General features: G+C 24.1%; 1 protein-coding gene across 6 annotated transcripts in view; it reads right to left on the bottom strand.

The window, feature by feature from the left end:
- The window catches only part of LOC114121361 (cGMP-specific 3',5'-cyclic phosphodiesterase), an 83026-nt gene that overhangs the window by 59152 nt on the left and 3210 nt on the right, over window positions 1-20664 (bottom strand). For 3 of the 6 annotated variants that reach the window (XM_027983655.2, XM_027983656.2, XM_027983660.2), the window contains exon 2: window positions 4836-4937. The exons of 2 other annotated variants lie outside the window; for them this stretch is intronic. The gene's annotated coding sequence lies outside the window, so the exon portion shown is untranslated. Of the gene's footprint in view, window positions 1-4835; window positions 4938-5971; window positions 6107-20664 lie in introns of those variants that run through there. One more of the 6 variants, XM_050199268.1, reaches the window with a different exon arrangement.

Below are 20664 nucleotides of genomic sequence, written 5' to 3'. Positions count from 1 at the left end.
AATAAGATACATTAAGTTAGATTAAATTTTTTATCAGTAATCACTAACCACCCTTAAAGTTAATGATTAAAGCTACTTTACAACTCCTTAATCCGATGTTAGGTACGATAAAAACACATACACATCTGACATTATTGTTAAACTATTACAATCATCGCTTCGCGCTCAGTATCTCAAATACTGTCAAATAAGATATATTACGAGTACTATTTAAAATACTAGAGCATTCCTTTCGCTTCACTCATCACTTCGATATAAAATCATTGTGAATTTTAATATGCAATTTGTAAGCAAAAACATAATATATTTGTAACATTTTTCTAAGCGGAGTAAAAATCACGTTTGTCAATATTTCTTTTAAATATTTTTATCGGTAGATTTTCCTACTATTGAAAGAAGCTATAAAGAATCATAAAATCATCACTTCGAGGTATTATAAATTTAAATTTTTGATTCATGAAGATACTAGCAACATTTGTAAGATAATTCTTTCTCCAGAAGAAAAAGCATGTCCATACGAAATAAAATATCAATGTAACACTACTAAAATAAATGCATTTCACTTAATTCGTAAGGAAAACGTTATTGTAAAATCAATACATTCCTCACTGCATTCAGAATATAAAAACAAGATTGTTAAACTAATACATTCATTGTTTCACTCAGTATATAAAACCTTTATAATTCAATGGTTATTGTTTACTCAAAAATAAATATGCAAATGCACTTAAAATAATATTTAAATTTTAAACACAAATATTTTATTTTAATGTATTTATACTGCGAAGAATATTAAATTATAAAAGTGTAGCTTTAGTTAATATTTTTTATAAACTATATTAATATGTCAAAATGATAAAATCTAAATTTAAATCAAGAGAAAAATAAAAGAACTCTGGTTGCAACTATTTGTAGAATATAACTAATAATAATAATCATTTACCTATTTTAATTATTATATATTACAATTATGAATAACTAATTATCAGCAATAATATAAAAACCACAAGAGCTAGTGCCAGCCTAGTCAAGTAAAAACAATTTCCTAAATTGTTAATTCATTCGTTGAAACCGTAAGATAATTCAAATACATAACTTACATATATTTTATTGAATAATTAAGGAAATTCAATAATTCATGTAAACATACTCTGTAATGAACGAATAATTCTTAGAAAATTCTTTGTATAAGAACCTACTGGCTATTACAACTTGTAAATGGAGAACTTTAATAATACAAATAATAGCTGTTCCATTTAGTAATAGCCAAAAATACTACTTAATTTCTATATTATATTTAGATTAATGTAAGATAAAAACCCATATAGTTAAGGCTTTTACTAAATATAAAAATGTATAAAAAAAAAAAAAAGTAGATTTCAAATTTTCAATAATTATCAAATTATTAACAGTAGCCACATTTTTAAATATTAATATAATTGGGATAAATACTCAATGGTTAAATTAAAATTATTTACAGTAAGTACATTAGTAATTTTTTCAGGATTAGAATTTTTACTTTTTTATTATACCTATCCGAAGTGATTGAAAATATTCCAATGATATTTTTTAATTTAATATGTATTATTTTTTAATTAGATCCTAGAATTATACTGTCAAAGCTTAAACTTCTTAAACGTATTTTCATATTTCACCACCTAAAACTCGTGATTTTTTTAATTTCATCGAATGTATCTAATGGACAATATTAGGCTAACATTATGTATATTACGTATAATATATTATGTCAATAAAACGTGACCAAAGGAAATTGTTTCATTTTTCACATTGTGATAATTACATTGGACATTAAGAACAAGGCTCAAAGACTAAAAAAAAAATTCAACGACGGAAAATTAGTTAAATTACCATCAGCTGTGCTAAACTTAGTAGAATATAAGCAAACCTGAAAACTTTTGTATAAGATACAAAGACAAACTAGACTGTGCATTATTCTTGCAATAACCAATAATTGAATTCCAAAAAAGATTCTGATAAATAGTTGTCTTGACGACAACAATTCTAAATATTTGAATATAATCATAATATAAGAAACCATAAATTAAAATTGTCAACATAAATATTATAAAAAACAACAAATTATAACAAATATTTACCAAGATTACTGAAATATTTTGAATATCTTACCCATAATAATATAATGATATTAATGTTTTATTTTAAATATTGAAATATTCATACCAAAAACTATATGTTTAATCAAATTACTTGTTAATAAACCCTTTCTTTATACATAATAAATATTTAAAACATATAATATTCTTCATTATGTGTTACATTTCTAACTAATACTGTAGTGCAGAATATAACATAGAACAGCGAAGCCAATAAAAACACTGTACAAACACTTGTTAGTCAAATATTTATATGATAATAATATTTACAATGATTTAAACGTATTATTTAATATGATAGGTATGTAGTTTTAAATTACTTATTATTTTTAAAATATTTAATAAACATTCATGCTATTTTTTATAATTAGGTATTAATTTTATATTATTAACACAAAAATTAAAAAATTTCAACAGGTTAGGACAAATTCAACAATAATTAAAAATGATAACTGGTTGTAATTATTATATATTGAGTTTTTCTATAATGTGTAAATAAGTATATTTTAACTTATTATATTATATACGTAAGTATTGGCAAAAAATGTATATCTACAAAGGTAGATTTTTGTCTCTTGTTTTAATTATTACAGCAAGTCAGTTAGATTCTTAAAGACTAAATTTATATCGATATATAGTACACAGTATGGACAGATTTTACAGTAAATTAACTCAATGGTCGTCTTTATATTTAAATTATGGTTATGTATTTATTTACATTCCAAAAAATAAATTATCCAAAGAAATTCACCAAGTATGCTCACTCTCACTTTTTTTTAGTAATATATTATTTAAATTATACTTTTTGAAATTTTAAAGTATACCTACTTTAGGATCACATTTTCAAATATTTAGATTTTTATACCATTTTATCTATTTATAGAGTCGATGATAGGTCGATTGAGAGCTTGAACAATAAAGTGTCTTTGATGATCTTAAAATATTATTACCAACTTAATTAATATTTAATAAATATTTTAAAATTTCAAAAAAATTTTCAAAATGATCAAATGTTACATTTATTTAATATTTTTATAAACCGATATTTAAGAATTATTAAATAACCTTAATTTATACCTTTTAATAACTTAAAACTACTTACAAAAATCCAAAAATCAATATCTGAATAAATTTACATTTAAAAAAAATTGAGGTGAGTATGCTCAGTGCGAATCATACATGTTAATATTGAAGTTAAGTAATAATGATTTTGTTATAATATTTTTACTTCACGAGTTTCATTAATTCAAATAATTTAATAAGTTAGTTTTACCAAAAATAATTCATTACTTTGAATAAAAACCTCGAGTTTTCCCTAATTCTAAATGATCACCTCTGAAAAATGTGTTAAATATATATGTAAATTTATCGTTTTGACTGCCATTTTTCTCTGTCTAAACTTAAGTACCCACTTACTCAGAAGTCTAGGTGACGCACTGATAATAACTTAAAATATATCGATGACACTATTTACGTAACTATCTTTGTAATGTATTTGTATGTATTAACTATATATACAATATAAATCTGTCAACTTATATGTATTATTTATTGTTAACTTTTATTATTTGTTATAAATTTAATACAAATGTATTTGTTTTAATACTTTTCAGACACCAGAATCAATCAAACTATACTAAAAAATATATTAATTATCAACACTCGATGGTTTATACTCTATTCTGTTATATTTGTTTATTTGCAAAATATTTTTATTTATTATTTTTTTTTTTAAATACTTATTAGTTTAATTGAAAACTAAAATTTATATCAAATTCAATGTTTTCAACTTGACATTATACCCTTTAATAAATTTTATCATTTTAAAATCACATCTTAATCAAACTTTTTTATTATATTACTTTTATAAATTACCTTAAATTAAGTAAAACATATTAATAAACAATAAAACAAAATCGATGTTGTTTAAAACTAAATATTATTTTATTTTATATAGGTAAAATGATACAAATTATATCATTTATATAACAAATTTAAGTTCACAATATTAATAGCTATCGTGTATTATTTTACCAGGGTCTAATAAACTATAGTTTCGTACAAGTAAATACGTATTATGCGTCTATATAGCCTTATAATAATCTGGTACAGAAGATATGACAAGATTTCAAAATGAGCTTTTCATAATACCTTGTCCCACTTACATGTGCCATATATAACCAGGTTTAAACCAGTTTTTTCATAACCATTATGGTATAGAATTTTATTAGTTTTTATTGTTATTACAACATTTGAATATTTATGTTGTAAAATTCAGTGAGGCCCATTATTTTTATTTGTAAAAGTTTTAAATAAATATTAATATTTCCGGTTTTTTATTTAAGTTTTTGAAAATACTTTATAAATATTGATAATTTACACTAAGTTTTTTCACAGTATAATAATAGAAATTTCTTTTAAAACAACAATCGAAATACTTATCGAATTACTTATATATTCATAGATTACCGTGCACTTTGTATAATATAAAAATTTTACTATAACAGTAAAATGATGTAGAACTTACTACAGTTAAGATATTGTAATATATTATTATAGCACTTAGTTTTGTATCTTACATAAATTATAATTTTTCAAATATTAGGACACATTTGTGCACATTCTTAAATTCATTAAATTAATTAATTTAAATTTAAATATACATATTTATTATACTAGTAAAAATACTAATTTAAATACCTGTAGCTTTTTTCAGACATTTTGATATCAAAGTTAAATTCGGAGATATCTTTTCTCTTATTTATTCAGCCAACTAATGAACTCATTTCTTTGTGTTCTTTCCTATAAATAAAATTGTTGATTAAGATAATTGCAAATTACATATATTAATTAACAATTTGTAAACATTTTATATATTTTTCCATCGCTATATTAACTTAACTTTAAACTTACAATTTTCTTTTTTACTTTAAAAATTTTACTCAGTTTTTATATTAAGATTAAACCAATACTTTCAATTGTTAAATAAAATTTCCTTTAACTACCAGACTAAAAATTAATAATAATTTTCTAAGTTAAAAAATAATATGTTTTACCTACTCTTACAAACAACAATTTATTGAAGTAGATTATTATTTATTGTGTACCATATTTGTTTTAACTTTTAATAACGTATAAAAGTATTTAACTTACTATATCAATATACATTAAATTATATTTAAAGTATAAAAAATAAATGTGAACAGTTTCTTAAAATAACCAAGTAAGTTGTATCATATATATATATATATATAAATTATGAGCAATTTTCACATTAAAATAATCAAAAATATTAATAATAGTATAAATGTTTGGTTTTTTTTTTTTTAATTATAAGTCTTGCTTATTAAAAAATATTCGTTTGAGGTGAAATATTATTTTAAGCAAAAAGCTTTTAATAAGATATAAGGAGCTTTTCTAAATACGCTTCTTAAGAAGATAAAAATATTATCTTTCATTTCGTAATTTATGTTTCTATTAATATGGTATTAACTATTATATATTAATACATGTAAAAAACCACAAAAAATAAATATCAAAAGCTAATAGATAAATAAATGTTTCAAAAAATTATAAATCAAATTATGCGCAAAAAAACAATTTGAAATCGGATGTTAAATCAACATTTTACAAAAGTCTACCAAATGCCAAAATTTTAAAATATTTCGTACCTATTTAATATAATGGTTATAGTAACCATAAAGTGTCGTAAATTTACAATTTATATTATATGATCGTTTTTAATATACACGCCTATAAAATATACGCAAAGGAGACAACAATATCGTCTATACGATTTATTTGAGAACGAAAGATAAAAAAATAAAATAAAATACCTAATAATATAAATATAAAAATGTCGCGACGGGGTCCGACCGAATGAAATATCGTTTGGCGCACGAATCGATTTAATTATTTCTCCTCGTCCGCACTATATTTTACCAATTCCTTTCCACCGCCACCACTGCACACTATATAATATTAAATAAGAGTATATACGTAGAAGTTGCTGTAACATTGACACAATATTTCCTCGCAGTGTCCTCTTCGCTCGCATACGTGAAGATCATTTTCTCGGAAAAGCACCACACATACAGCACAGAACACGCGGTAAACGTGATCATTCAAACGATAACGGTCGTAGACTGGACCGGAGCCAACCGCAGAGCAAGCGTGCACTCCCCCGGGTGTCGTTTTGTGGCCGCCGAAACAATGAGAACTGTCGATGACGGTAGGTTTTCCGCAATAAACGGGAGATGGCGCAGAGAATGGTTACGATTATCTTTATCTCCGCCGAACACGACCGCACGCGCGCACAAACGGTTAAATTAAACAGAGTTAAAGACGTTGGATTAACAGCGATACCAAGTACAGTCAAGGAAGGTGCCTACTACCTATGCGTAATAATATGAAACTTCTCCTTGCAAAACGTTACCACTATACAGGTATTGCAAGTTGCAACAGAACTTTATCATTTCGTTGATCGCAATGATCAAACTAAATCAGTGATATATCGCTAAAAAATATGCGTAAGTGTTCGCCTTTTTCAAGCGAGTAAATGACAATGGTAAAAACCTTATCATTAAAAAAAAAAAAAATTCTCTAGCTTTAATGCAGGAAATAATTATTTTCTTGCAATCCTTATTAAGAATACGAGTATCACATACAATACAAGTTCTTTACTAACCTAACATGTTAAAAGGTATTTATTGTAGCATAAATTATTCCAAACAAAAATCATGAAAACACGATTTATAAATTATAATATTATGTTGCTTAATAACAATTATTAATACTTGAAATGTTAACATACATTATAATATATTTTATATAATAACAAAGATATTATAAATCAATAAATATTTAAGACGTGATTTGGTTCTCACATTTTCTCGAGGTGAGAATAGGGGAACCTCGAAACGAATTCAAAATAATAAATAAATAATATTTTTGTGTTTGTCCGTTGTATTTTTATTAATAATATGTTGATATAGAGGTCCACAATGTAAATTTTCATACGTGCGGAATTTATTAAAATAATTTGTATTCAATTAGAATTTATTATAAACAAAATTATGTGATTTGTTTTTTAATACTTATTTACAGTACATCTACTACACTTATTGTATTAAATGTAATCAATTTAAACAATAATATCATTGAAGCGTAATCAATAAAAACTTTAAGAGATTTAACATGTTAGTAAGATAATACAAAAATCAATGTTCGACAGACCTACAAATTATCAAGAATAATGTACCTCTTATTATATTTCCTTAAACCTTAAACTATGTGTAAAATTAAAATGCTCCTCATTTTAATTTTTTTGTAAATACTCAAATCGAATTTTACGTCGCTTACAGTTATGAGTATAAAAAATTAATGTTAAGCTAGATATAATTAAACGAATATCTATTATTTCTTCCGATATACTTGTAAATTATACACATATTATATTATTGCTGGGCATACGTATTTAAATTAGCTATATAACAATCATTTATAAAATATAAGTCCTTCTTATAGAAATTACATTGAATCCGTTAAAATTGAAAAATCTAAGAATAAATAAATAATATATTATGGGAGTATGGGCCACAGAGTACATAATTTATACGGTATCCTCCTAATGTCTATAATTATTATAGAATCAGTAATTGGAACCTATTAGTCCATGTCATTCGATGCCAATTACCCTTATAGCTAGAGCCAAGAACCGTCTCCAATGACCTGTTATAAAAACTAATCAACTTTTATCGGTGCTTTGGGAGCTGACAAAACGAGAATAACGAGTGAATATTTTTTTTTTTTTGCTAACTCAACTCCGTTGGGTTATCACTGTTTCATCGGTAATTTATAAAAATCTGTTTTTTTTTTTTTGTGAGTTCAAGAAAAACTTACGAAGAAGTAATCACAGTGACATTGTTAGACGTGGACTTTGAATAAAATACATAAATATTTATTTAAAATTGGGTTCGTCTGCCGAGGGGTAGACATTGTGATGCTTTTAAGTCAGTTGAGAATGAAGTTTTCTTAACAGGTAGGGTAGATGATTGCAATTACTTTTACAGTTGTCACACAACAGAAAAAGCAACTATAAAAGATTAATTGATCTTGGCGATGGGACTGTGCAATTACTTTTTGTTTCGAAAACTTTATATTGTCGCTTGTCTTATTGTGAGTGTAAATAGTTATTTTTACTGTAAAAGAACGTGTCGTATACGATTGCCAATTGAGGATTGTGAGATCTGTGTCTACAAATTTCAACATATAATATTCAGTAAAATACATGACTTTTAAAGCTTAACTAGTAATTTTAAGCATTTAAACTAAAAATCTTTATTAAATTAATATTTATCTGGTTACAGTATAGTTGTTATTCCTTTAGGTTTGAAAAAAAATTATACCTGGTGTATCTATTATTTAACTGTTGCTATTACGCAATGTTTCAGTGTTATATTTTATTGTAACCTTTTTTTTATTATTATTATCTATTTGAGTTTAGCCATAATAATATGGTAAAACATAACAATTTTAAATTAGATTGCCGCTTCTGATGACCAGTACAAATATCGATCGAAATACGCTATGTAACAGCTGCACTGTCCATCGAAAATTATTACGTTGCTAGTTATTTTATCATGTCGATAGGAAATACTAAGACTTTTTTTATTCCAATAAAAAATACCAAAATACAAACATACGCTCCATATCACGAGGGGTTACTAATTTAAACGGCGGTAGTATAATACGGATCCCGTATAATACTCCATCGCATGCAATTAGTACCTAAAAACTCATTGTGGAACATTGTATAATGTATATTATATATTCATGCATATTAAAAACCCATGGTCAATTAAACCACATCATAAAGGTAAAATTATCGAGTAGGTCACACTTAATAATATGTGAAATAAGTGTAAATGTCATAATGTATAGAAAATTGAAAAGGGTAAAAAACCAAAAACAGCAGATACATACGACGATGGATGATTTTGACAAAACACAAATGGAAAGTCCTCGGACCTATCAATTAATATTTAATTGAACGTTTTGTGTGTACATTGATTGCCGGGTTTCCATAATGCAAACGCCCTTGACGTTAAACGTTAAACGAGATAGGAACGTCCGGGGTAATTCGCCCTTTGGGCTTGCTTTAATGCATTTACCTGTAACATTTTACTATAGAGATGCATTTCAAAATTTTCCGACTTTCGTGATTTATCATGTCCAGTAAACGTCTGCAGATGAAACTATTTACATATTATGTATAGCGTTGATGAATCATTCTGTTTTGAAGAGAAAATCCAAATAATAGATGTTATGACGTATAACACTTTATCAAACAAGTTGCCATAAATAGGATTAAATTGTAAATTAAATTAAGTTTGATAAAGAGCATTAATAACAATTATTTTATTATAACCCATAGACCCATAGAAATACAACAGATTTGTCAACTTTTTATTTTTCTTACGAAAAATAAGTAAAATTAATTTCCCAAATAATCATGCTATATATAGTAGATATAAAATATAATATAAAAGTTCCATAAACACAAAATACAAAACTGAAAAATAACTGGTTCGTTTCGACATTTCGTATATTTTAATCTTTTAAAAACAGTATACTATAGATACGTATAAATATATAATATTTGACTTAAAATGTGCTTTTATTTTCAAACAAATATGGTATGGTGATTATACCAATAATTGTAGTAGCATTTAATAAAACATATAATGCAGAGCTATTAATGATCATAATATATTAATAATACTCCAACAGATCCATAAAATAAAATTTAATATTGTACTAGTGCTCGGTACATTACGTTTCAAAGTTATTAAATCCATATAATATATTATATTTTTTTGATTTTAAAGACTCTAAATAAACTTTAAAATAATAACGATAGTTTTTGCTATCATTGCTATATCAGTATGCTAGTAAATAAACTTCTAACCATCACTACTGTATTCATTCATAATAATAGCCGTAAATGTATGCTTATTAAATAGCATATTGTAATACTACAAAACATTGTTTTGTTACTTGACATAATAATATTATATATGTATTATGTATAAAATGTATACAATGACAAAATAATTTAGATTGGAATTAAGGGTAAAATACCTATCACTATCCACTTTCCTTTATTCACCTTCACGCAAGTTGAATTCAACCACACATGCTGATATTTTATTTATTTTTTGATGATGGTAGATACATTTTTCTTTCGCCAAAGAAAGTAATGAGAAAAAACTACCTCTATGTTATTAATATTTAAAAATAGATGCATTGACCTGTCTAAATTATCATCTAGACTCAATTTCTAATCAATAGGTTTCATGAAACATTTTGTACACTATAATCCAAACAAGTGTTCACAGAAAAAATTAATAAATAAAATAGCATTATAAAACCAATTAAATTATTGATTTATTCGATCTAAAAAAATTCACCTTTACTTAAAAAACTTCTATTTAAAGGAACTCTATATACGATATCTTATGGAACCATTAAGTTTTTATTTAAAAACGTTTCTATTTAAAGAAATAATTTTGTTTTGTATACTACAAGTTTAAAAACTATTGTATTGTTACATATTATTATTCATAAAGTACACAATCACCAATAAGTATGAGCATTTTTGAAGTTAGAATAGTACACATTTATTCAATAAGATAGCAGAACTTACTTAATATAGTTTAAATTAATTTATTTCTATAAATATTATACAAACATATTAGAAATTATTATTTGCATACATCTCGCAGTTCGAACACTAAAAATAAGTTTTTAAGTTAAAAAAAGTATTATTTCTTTTTAACGAAATTTTTACTAAATTAATTTATTACAAAGAACCTCCAAGTCCGTTAAAAAGAGATTCCATTGTCTAATAAAAAAATACTTTGTAACCAAATTTTCAATTAATAAATCTATTATTAATTAAACAAAAGTATAAAATAGTTTTTAATTTGAATTGTATTACAATTTCAAGATGAAGCAACGTTTAAATACTTAATTACTATTATTATTAACCTTTTAATTTACATATCGTTTAAAAAATTAATATAGAACATTTAATTTTTATTGAAAAAACCAAACTTATATTATGTCCAAAATGTAATACTAAAATACAGTTAAATTTATTATTCTCATTCAAATTTCACATCCCAGACAATCTGTATAAAGCAAATGAACTATTTTTCAGACATAAAAAGAATAATCTACTTTAAAATAAATAACTGAATTGTGTAATAATTAATACATATAACACTAATGTTTAGCTTAATATTAACAAATAACACTTGTTATTGTTGTCAATGCGTAACAATATCCATTATATTCTTACCTATAGATACTCAATTATAATATTATTCCTATTATAATTTATAAAGATTATGTTATTTTTATTTACCTATTTTTAAAATTAATTAGTTTGACACAAATTAGTCAAGTCTTAATATTATAATATTAAAAAGAAACAACATTAAATTGTTTTTTTTTCATTATTTATTCATGGTTGGCATATGATTATTATTAAATGCTCACAGTCATGAAACAAATTAAACATAAAATAAATAATTTATATTTTTGTCATGACGATGTTACATTTTGAATACTGAATCATTAATTGTTGAGGTTTTGTCCACATCAAAACCTTTTTCATAAATTAAATAACGTTCCTTATAATTGTATTTTTAAATTAAAAACCTTTTCTAGTTGAGCGATAAAAAATATGAAATAATTACCAAATTACAGTTAAATTTAATTTCCAGCAATTTATTTGAATGAACAAACAATTAATTTTAATCATATTTTTACAAATTATTCGGCCTAACTCAAATAAAAAAATAATAAATATAGTAATTATATTTACTAATTTTTAAAAAGTAAGCCTAACATAACTATGAGCTCATACAATTTGATTATACCATTGAAGGTATTAAATTATTTAAAAACTTGAAATTGAATATCTAAGTTTAATCAGTGTACTAACTGAGAACACTAATTTGGCAGATAAAAGCTAATTTAGAGTCAGAGGTGAAGCACGTATACATATGTCTAAAGGAAGTGTTTTGAAACCAATGCACAGAAGTTGTAAAAACCCCATACTTATGTAGAATACTAACGACGACTCAGTAAACCTGTCCAAACAAAACGGACACACTTTATATCCGGTGTAACCTACAAACTTTCAGAATTATTCCTCTGAACTCACGTAATGTTTATATTTTTTATTATTACTTTTTCTATGCATTATATTACGGCGAGGACACACCATAAAAATTTAAAAATATTACAGCTCCTCCCTAAATGTGTTTTTCCTTGTGCTGTAAACTAGAAGGATTGACGATTAAAAATGTTACTCACTTGACCCTTTTTTTCGCCGCACATAACTTTTCAAAACGGTTGACAGCTTGTGTAATTTGCGGCCCATCAAACAGAAGCTTCAGAAGCTTTTAATATTTAATAACCAGATGTCATACCTACTATATATAATACTATATATGTATACATAAAGACATTCGTTTTACGCAGAAATATCCTTTTATGTTAAAAAATCCTTTTTTTTCAAAACCGCTATAAAAATAATTTCTTCCTTGTTGATATGATGTGCTCTGAGAGCCACTCGAGTAAGGAACACATTTCACTAAAACTAAATGAGTTCATTTATCATTCAAAGAGTTCATAACTACTGTCTGTGTACAGATTATGTTTTAACACGTGTATACATATTACATGTACGTGTAGTTTTTTTGCTAAAATATAACTATTTGTAGATTTATAACTATGATGAGTATATAAATAAAAAAAAATTGTATTATAACTTGATGCTAAATCAAAAATATTTCTATAAGATCAAGTTAAGCTAAATTCTAATATAACTATTAAATTTGGTCAAACTAATTAAACATAACACATTTTCATTTAAGTTATTTATCTACCCATTATACTTAGATTATATATAGCTAAGTATACAATGATATCATTACCAAATAAAATTGGTGTAGAATGTATTGCTTTATTTAAAGCGATTCATCAAAAGTAATTTTAACCTTTATGATGTATAAATAAATCAACACGTATAGGTAACTAATTATAATACGTAGCTAATTACTATATATTTTTATTATTTACTACTTTTTTTAAATTCATATTATTTAACTTGTAAAAATTATTCCTATATCCAATTTTGTAGGTTACATCACTATTTGTTTATACTTTTATATATTTTTGTTGTATTTGAATGTAAAATTATTATTGACAGTAAACTTATTGTTAATATCATAAATAAATTATTTATCGAAATAGATTTTTAGTATTATACCCATACATATTTCATTAAAATATCAGACCTAGTTCTGTGATCATTAAAATTGAGAACTCTTAATGTATGTACTTTTATGTATTTAAACACTGATCATAATTTACAATAAGGAACATTTTTTTCCGTACACCTCTAAATATAACATGTAATATCCATCCACTCGGTCAGTGATTTCTTTCCAATTCAATATTATAACGATGAGCAATAGTCTTGTTTAGTGTTAGCGTTATCCTATTGGGACGTTAACCTTATTCTATGAGGCAAACAAATCTTCCTGGTCAGAATTTCGATATTAATTCAGTCGACGTGACTCCTGAGGGATGTGAATTCTCGGTGGGTAGTCTTAAAGTGGACTTGATATCAGCAATATAAAGTGTTGACTGTCGTTATAATAAATCCCCAATGAAAAATGGATATATGTATGTATTTTTTTTTCATTCGGTTCGAGACTAGGGTTACAACTTTAAGGAACGATAAAATGACCGCTTCGTTTATATGTACAGCGCATGTATATTAGCATGCCTATATCGAAACCAACCAATTTACGACATATACTCACATTTTTGTGCAACATTGAATTGATGATTACAGTTTTATGGTCAATAAACACGTCGTGTTATTATACTATATTATAGCAGAATTTCTCAAGAAATTATCATGACTCGTTTTGAAGAGGAATCATTTCCCTCCATTGTAATTCTTAGAAGTTTATTCTTTTTTAAAAGATGAATATATATTGATGTTTTATACTTTATAGGCTCTTAGCTTAATAAGTTACTCTCATAGATTTAATTTATTTCATATTTATTTATAACAAAATTATTTTTTATAAATGCGGTAATAATATGTAATAATAATATATCATAGTAATAATATGGAAATATGATTATAATAAATTTATAAAATGTATAGAGTTGAATATTGTAAATATTTTAATATTTTAATCAAATTTGTAAAATATTTAATACCTACTGTATGTTTGTATGTATGGTATTTGGTTCTGAGAATCTGAGAAATGAGTTTCATGTTTCATTTGTATCAATTTTAAGTAGAAACAATTCTCTAAAAGTGTTTTAAAGCATAATATGCTTTTAAATTACTATCAAACCAATCAAAGGTTAATAACACATTAAAATTTTTTCTATGTGAAATTCTCAATAAGTTAGTGGAAAAACTGCAGAAATGGACTTATTTTATACCACTATAATATGACGTAATAAACACCAAGGACAATGATTTTTAGTTTACTATACTATATTTACCATATTCGGCTAAATGACTTATCCAGTTTATGGATTATATATTATAATACTATAAAAAGATATTTTAATATTTTTCATTGATCAGATAATTTTTGAAAATATATTTATTATAATATTAAATATCAATCTAATAAAGTAATAGTTGACTAAGCATTTCTTGTTAAAGTTACGACGTAACTATTCACGAGCTTCTTACAAATATTGTACTATAAAATGTTCATTTTGTAATAAAATTCAGAGAGGATATCAAGGATACCACTTTGAAAGAGTAGCCGTACACTTGGAGAATTTCGCCGTAATATTTATGTTCAGATAAAAATAAAACGTCGAATTCGAATGGTCCGTTTTTATTATCAATCAGTCAGTATCATGACACATTGAAAACATAAAAATGAAAATGTAATTTATATATTATGTGTGAGTTTGAGTTTCGATTTCAAAATATATTTTATGACACCAATACTTTGTTGCTCACTTATAATATATCGTAGTAAATAATATTATGTTGTCTATTGCCATGACAAACAGACTCCTTTTCAATTTTTTTATTTGATTATTTTTATGCTAAAATTAAACTCTAAGGATTTTTTAAAATATATTATGCACAATCCTATCCTAAGAACTGCCAAAAAACATTTGAAACCAAAGTTATCTTAGACAAGGCAGAGAATTTTCTAACAACATAAATATTATATAAACTTTGGCCTGAACTTATCTACCAAAGTAATGTATGTTCCAATTACCTTCCTTCTACTCTGTGTCTAAACTTGGCATAGTTTATTATCTCAGTACCTACCGGCTACTGTTACAGTATACATACATTATAATAATGTACATATTATTAATTATTAAACAAACACGTTACAAGTGAAACATATTTTGAATTCAAAATATTCAAGAAAAATGCATGACTAAAAATGATTAAAAAGAAATAAACAATTCCATTTATTCAACTATGAAACCTTTAACATAAATGTATAAATATTTATCTATGCATCGAGTAATCAATTTCAATTTATTTTAAGTCTAATATTCGTTAACTAGGCATATCTCATATTAATTTCAAAATTATAGGTAAGTAATACTACAATAAAGCTAGCATTGATATTATACAACAGTTAACTATTACCAAACACTTCATTTTAAGGGATAATCATTAGTACTACAATACTACCCCTTCTTTATTTGCATTTTATATAAAACTTTTATTAGATTGGACCTAAGTTTTTCAAATAAACTTAGGAATTTATTATTTCCGTTCAAAACATCATGTTATGTAACTCGATACTTATAATATTATACGTATTTTACATACCTATTAATTATACACATTACACAAGTAAAAAAATTAATTTATATGATTTCTATATATTAGATACGTATTAAAAATGCATTCAAATAAAAACTTTTTAATACAATACTTATATTATCTTGGAAGCTTTTATTTTTAGTTGATATCAAGAAATATTAACAATGTAAATACGAAAAAAATACTGAAAAAGAAGAATATTACGATTTGTCTAACACATGTTATAGTATAATATAATATGATATATTAGTCTAACAAGTACTGAGTTAATGGTTTTTCACAATATGTGGTCACTACTCAGAGTTGAAAACAAGACATATCAATATAATATGTTGACCAGTACGCTACTAATTGGACTGTACACAAGATATCGATCTGTGTGCTTGTTTTAAAATAACGGTCAAGATATGATGGGTAAAAATATTGAACTTGTTAGTTTTTTCAAGAGCATTAATTAAATCCATACTCATTCACGTGTATACCCAATTAAGGAAAAAAGAAAAAAATTTAAATCGTTTCATATAGGTACAATTTTTGCATTATTATGATATAATCATGTTGCTTTCTAAATAATGTATTTATTATATTTAACACCTTTCAACATAAAATTAATCCAGTTTATAAAATTTTGAATATCAGCTCTGCGACAGTAATGAATAAAAAAAAGTTTTGATATGTGTTCGTGGTAACATTTTTAAAAGTCGGTAGTTAAAAAAAAGTGTATGATACATCGACATAAAAAGAAAAAAATATTCTAAGACAAAAATTATCCACATTTTTATGTATTTCAGCATTATAATAATATATGTTTATACATTTATTTGTTTCCTGACTTTAGTTGAATAACTACCGTAACTCAGTTTGTGCATAAACAATTTCAGACAAAATCGATGTGTTTAATTAAAACGTCAGAATTCACATTATGTTTATGCACCATTGTCCATTGTCCGCTATTAAAGATTTTTCGTAATTCATAGGTACACATTCAATAAAATACTATCATTGTGTTAAAATATCAACAACATATTTTAATTAAAAATGTTTTTATACCATTCTAAGTACAAAAATTAAAGTGAACACTTCCACTTAAAAAAAATACTTAGTGGCTACCTATCCAATCATTATTTATTACTCATCCTATATTAGTCCAAACAAGCAAAATTATAAACAATAGAGTATAATGTATAAACACAAGTTAATTCACAAGAATACTATTGTTCTCTCCCTTTTATCCATGAATAATATATTTATTCATATTCTGAATTTAGGAATAATTTTATTATACCTAGGTACTTAAAAAATATATAGGTATTTTCAAATGCTTAAAGCTTAAATTGATACCATTTAAGATTATCATCTGTTGATACGAGCATATTAACAAATGAAAACTGCCCTTTTTTCAATAATTAATAATCAATTAAATAAATTTTGGGAAAACAATTTAATGTGTCTAAATCGAAATATAAACGAGTAGTTCTTGAGTAATTCAACTTTATATACTAATCCTTAATAGTGTTATATATCTAGTGTTTGTTATACTTAGACAATTGTATAAGTTAAAAAATACTATTATAATGTATTGATGTTAATTACAATAATTTTTTGAATAATCATAGCCATAATCATATCTTTAAACAAATAATTTTCAGTGAAATAAAATCTAAAGTACGTAAAATTTGTTGTTTTCTTAAACATTAAATTCCAACATATAGACATCAACATTTAAAAATAAATACACCTACTTAAAAATTAATTATTCATTATTCACATGTTTTATAAATTATATTATAAAACATATACAATAAAATTATTATTCAATCTTTAGAAAATTCGTAAAGAAAATGCCAATATATATAACTGGTGAAATTTTCAAATATTTACGACTTATATTTTTGAATAATAACAAACGTTTAAAATCTTTTGAGGATAAATCTGTATCGTTACGATTTTTCGTAAAAATTTTAACTTTAAACACTTATAAAAATTATAAAAATTATTGTGACTAACGAATTTTTGATTTTTTTTTTTTTAACTGTAATAAGAACAACTTATAAGAAACATTGTATTAAATTAAGTAATTTTTTTTTTTTTTTTGGGGGGGGGGTTCAAAATTATTTATCGACATTTAAAAAAAAAATACTTCAAAAAATCAAAAATTTTAGTTTTCTTTAAATAGCGCAAATAATAAAGAAAATTTGTATAGTTTACAAGTATAGATAACGTTAATACATAAAATTTTGTGATAATTTTGAGTATTTACAGTGATACATTTTTGAGTAACAAAATATAAAAAAAATCGATTTTATTGAAAACTGGTTTTACGTAAAAATTCCTGTTTTTCCATCACTTTTTGTGGTTTTTCCCAATTGTTTTAAAAACTGCTAAAAACTTCCGACTTTTGACCTCTATAATGTACCAAGGATATTCACTTTACCACCGGAAACCACCCCTGAAGTTTTAAATTGAATCATTATTTCGACAAGTTATAGTGTACATAGACACAAAAACAAAAAATTACACACATACACGTTAGAATCAATACATTCATCACTCTATTCAGAATCATAAATACATCTGCATTATTTTTTTTCAAATAAAATTTTTAATTTAATTACGTATATGTAAAGAAAACTTAATTTATATTACACATAATCCAGAATTTAATATAAGGACATTAAGGTAAATATTGAATTATTTAAAATGTTTTTTTAGAATATAAATTTATTTAATATTTATTAGAATGTTAATAATATTATGTCAGTCCCTCGCTATTATAACATAACTATTATTAAATTTATTCCCTATATTAATAAATGTTGATGATTAAAAAATGATGAAATTGAGTTGGATCCACCACAATAAAAAATATTATATTTTATATTTATTTGTGACTTTTGTCATCACCTCTCGGCCCATTTTCACTCTTCACTTACTCCTTAATCTGTACTCTTTAAACATACCATTATAACATTAAAGCTATACTTTAAAATACACCCACTTCAGAAATATTAATACCATTTATCTCTTCAAAGATCAATCAGTAATTTTGTCATAAATATCATACACTTTTTACTGTGGTTATATTTTTTTAACATAAAATTAATTTAGTTTTTTCTTATGATATATTTTTCAAGCACACTAATAATTAATCGCTTATACAAATATTTAGCTAACAAAATTGAATAATAAAAAAATAAATGTAGCTGTTTTATAGTATATTTTAATAATAAAATATATATTTATAAATATATAATTCCCATCATTTCCCAATCATTAAAAAATTAGAAGATAATTTCAATCATAATAAAATAAAATAATAAAATTTTATTAATTGTATGGTAAATTTAATGCACTAAAAAGGCATTAAAAAAGGCATTTTCAATCTCAAAAAATTCACTAAAAAATATTATTCTTATACTTTATTCTGAATTTTTTATCAAATACTTCGGTAAGTCTAAATTTATTCAAACACGAAAACATATCGGTATTTTAATTAGAATATTGTGTGAACTGAGCTATTAACGTTCTTTCAATAATATGTGTACGTCGAACCGTTAGACCTTTAAAGTAAATGTCTAACAAACTTATAAAAACTATTGGCAAGGAAAATTAGTTTTCATATTAGTTAAGCACTTATTCTAACACTCTAGCAAGTTATCAACAACCTTTTTTAAGTTTCGGTTTTCAATCCGATAATGTTTTTTAGACAGAATAGTATGTAATCTGTGCTTAAATTAAAATAAATAACTGATAACAATTAATTGCGAAAAAATATCAAAAAATACAAATATTTTTATGTTTTATTTTGAGTCTTGTAAACAACTATACTAAAATAAATTGCAGTTTTTTCTTTTAATAAATTAAACTAATTCAAATTTATTTTATTTAAAATTTTAATTTTAATTTCATATCATATTTTTTTCTTATTTTTAGAACTTAAAGTTTAACGTACAATAAACAGTTTTATCGTCTAAAAAGAATTGTATAAAAAATATTTACTTTTGAATTTAAAAAAATTTAAACTGACATCACATATCCTAATATTAATAATCTAATTAAATTAAGTCTTATAACTAACTAGGTAAGTTAAAATATATTAAGGAATAAAAATGTGGACATATCAAAGACTATTATTATTATTATTATTATTATTATTATTATTTTTATCATTTCGTATTATTTAGATTGAAAGGTTAAGTAATGCAGAAATTCTCCAAATTTAAATAAAAGAATAAAGTATATCTATCATTAGATTAAGAAAGAAACAACTCATGGACCATTTAACAAGACATAACCCTTTCATAGCCAACATAATGGAAGGAAGAATCAATAATCTCGAAGAAAGAGGAACACCAAAGACATACATAGAAAAATTTATTGGATTTGCAACCAGTACAACGGGTATTTCTATATGAAGACACTGGTGTTAAAGAGAGATTAATGGTACTATGGTAGTATCTATATTCGCAGAAGACAAGGCCTAAGGTTAGACTTTAAAAAGAAAAAGATATACAAAAATATAAACAGTATATAATTATTGGCAGTACGTAAAATAAAAAGAAACTATGCATAAAACTAAAATAAAGACTTTTCACCAAAAATAATACTTGAAAT

This window comes from Aphis gossypii, chromosome 2, assembly GCF_020184175.1.
Source record: "Aphis gossypii isolate Hap1 chromosome 2, ASM2018417v2, whole genome shotgun sequence".
Taxonomy (NCBI): Eukaryota; Metazoa; Arthropoda; class Insecta; order Hemiptera; family Aphididae; genus Aphis; species Aphis gossypii.
The sequence above is the reverse complement of the archived record's forward strand: the minus strand, read 5'-3'. Positions and strand labels throughout refer to the sequence as shown.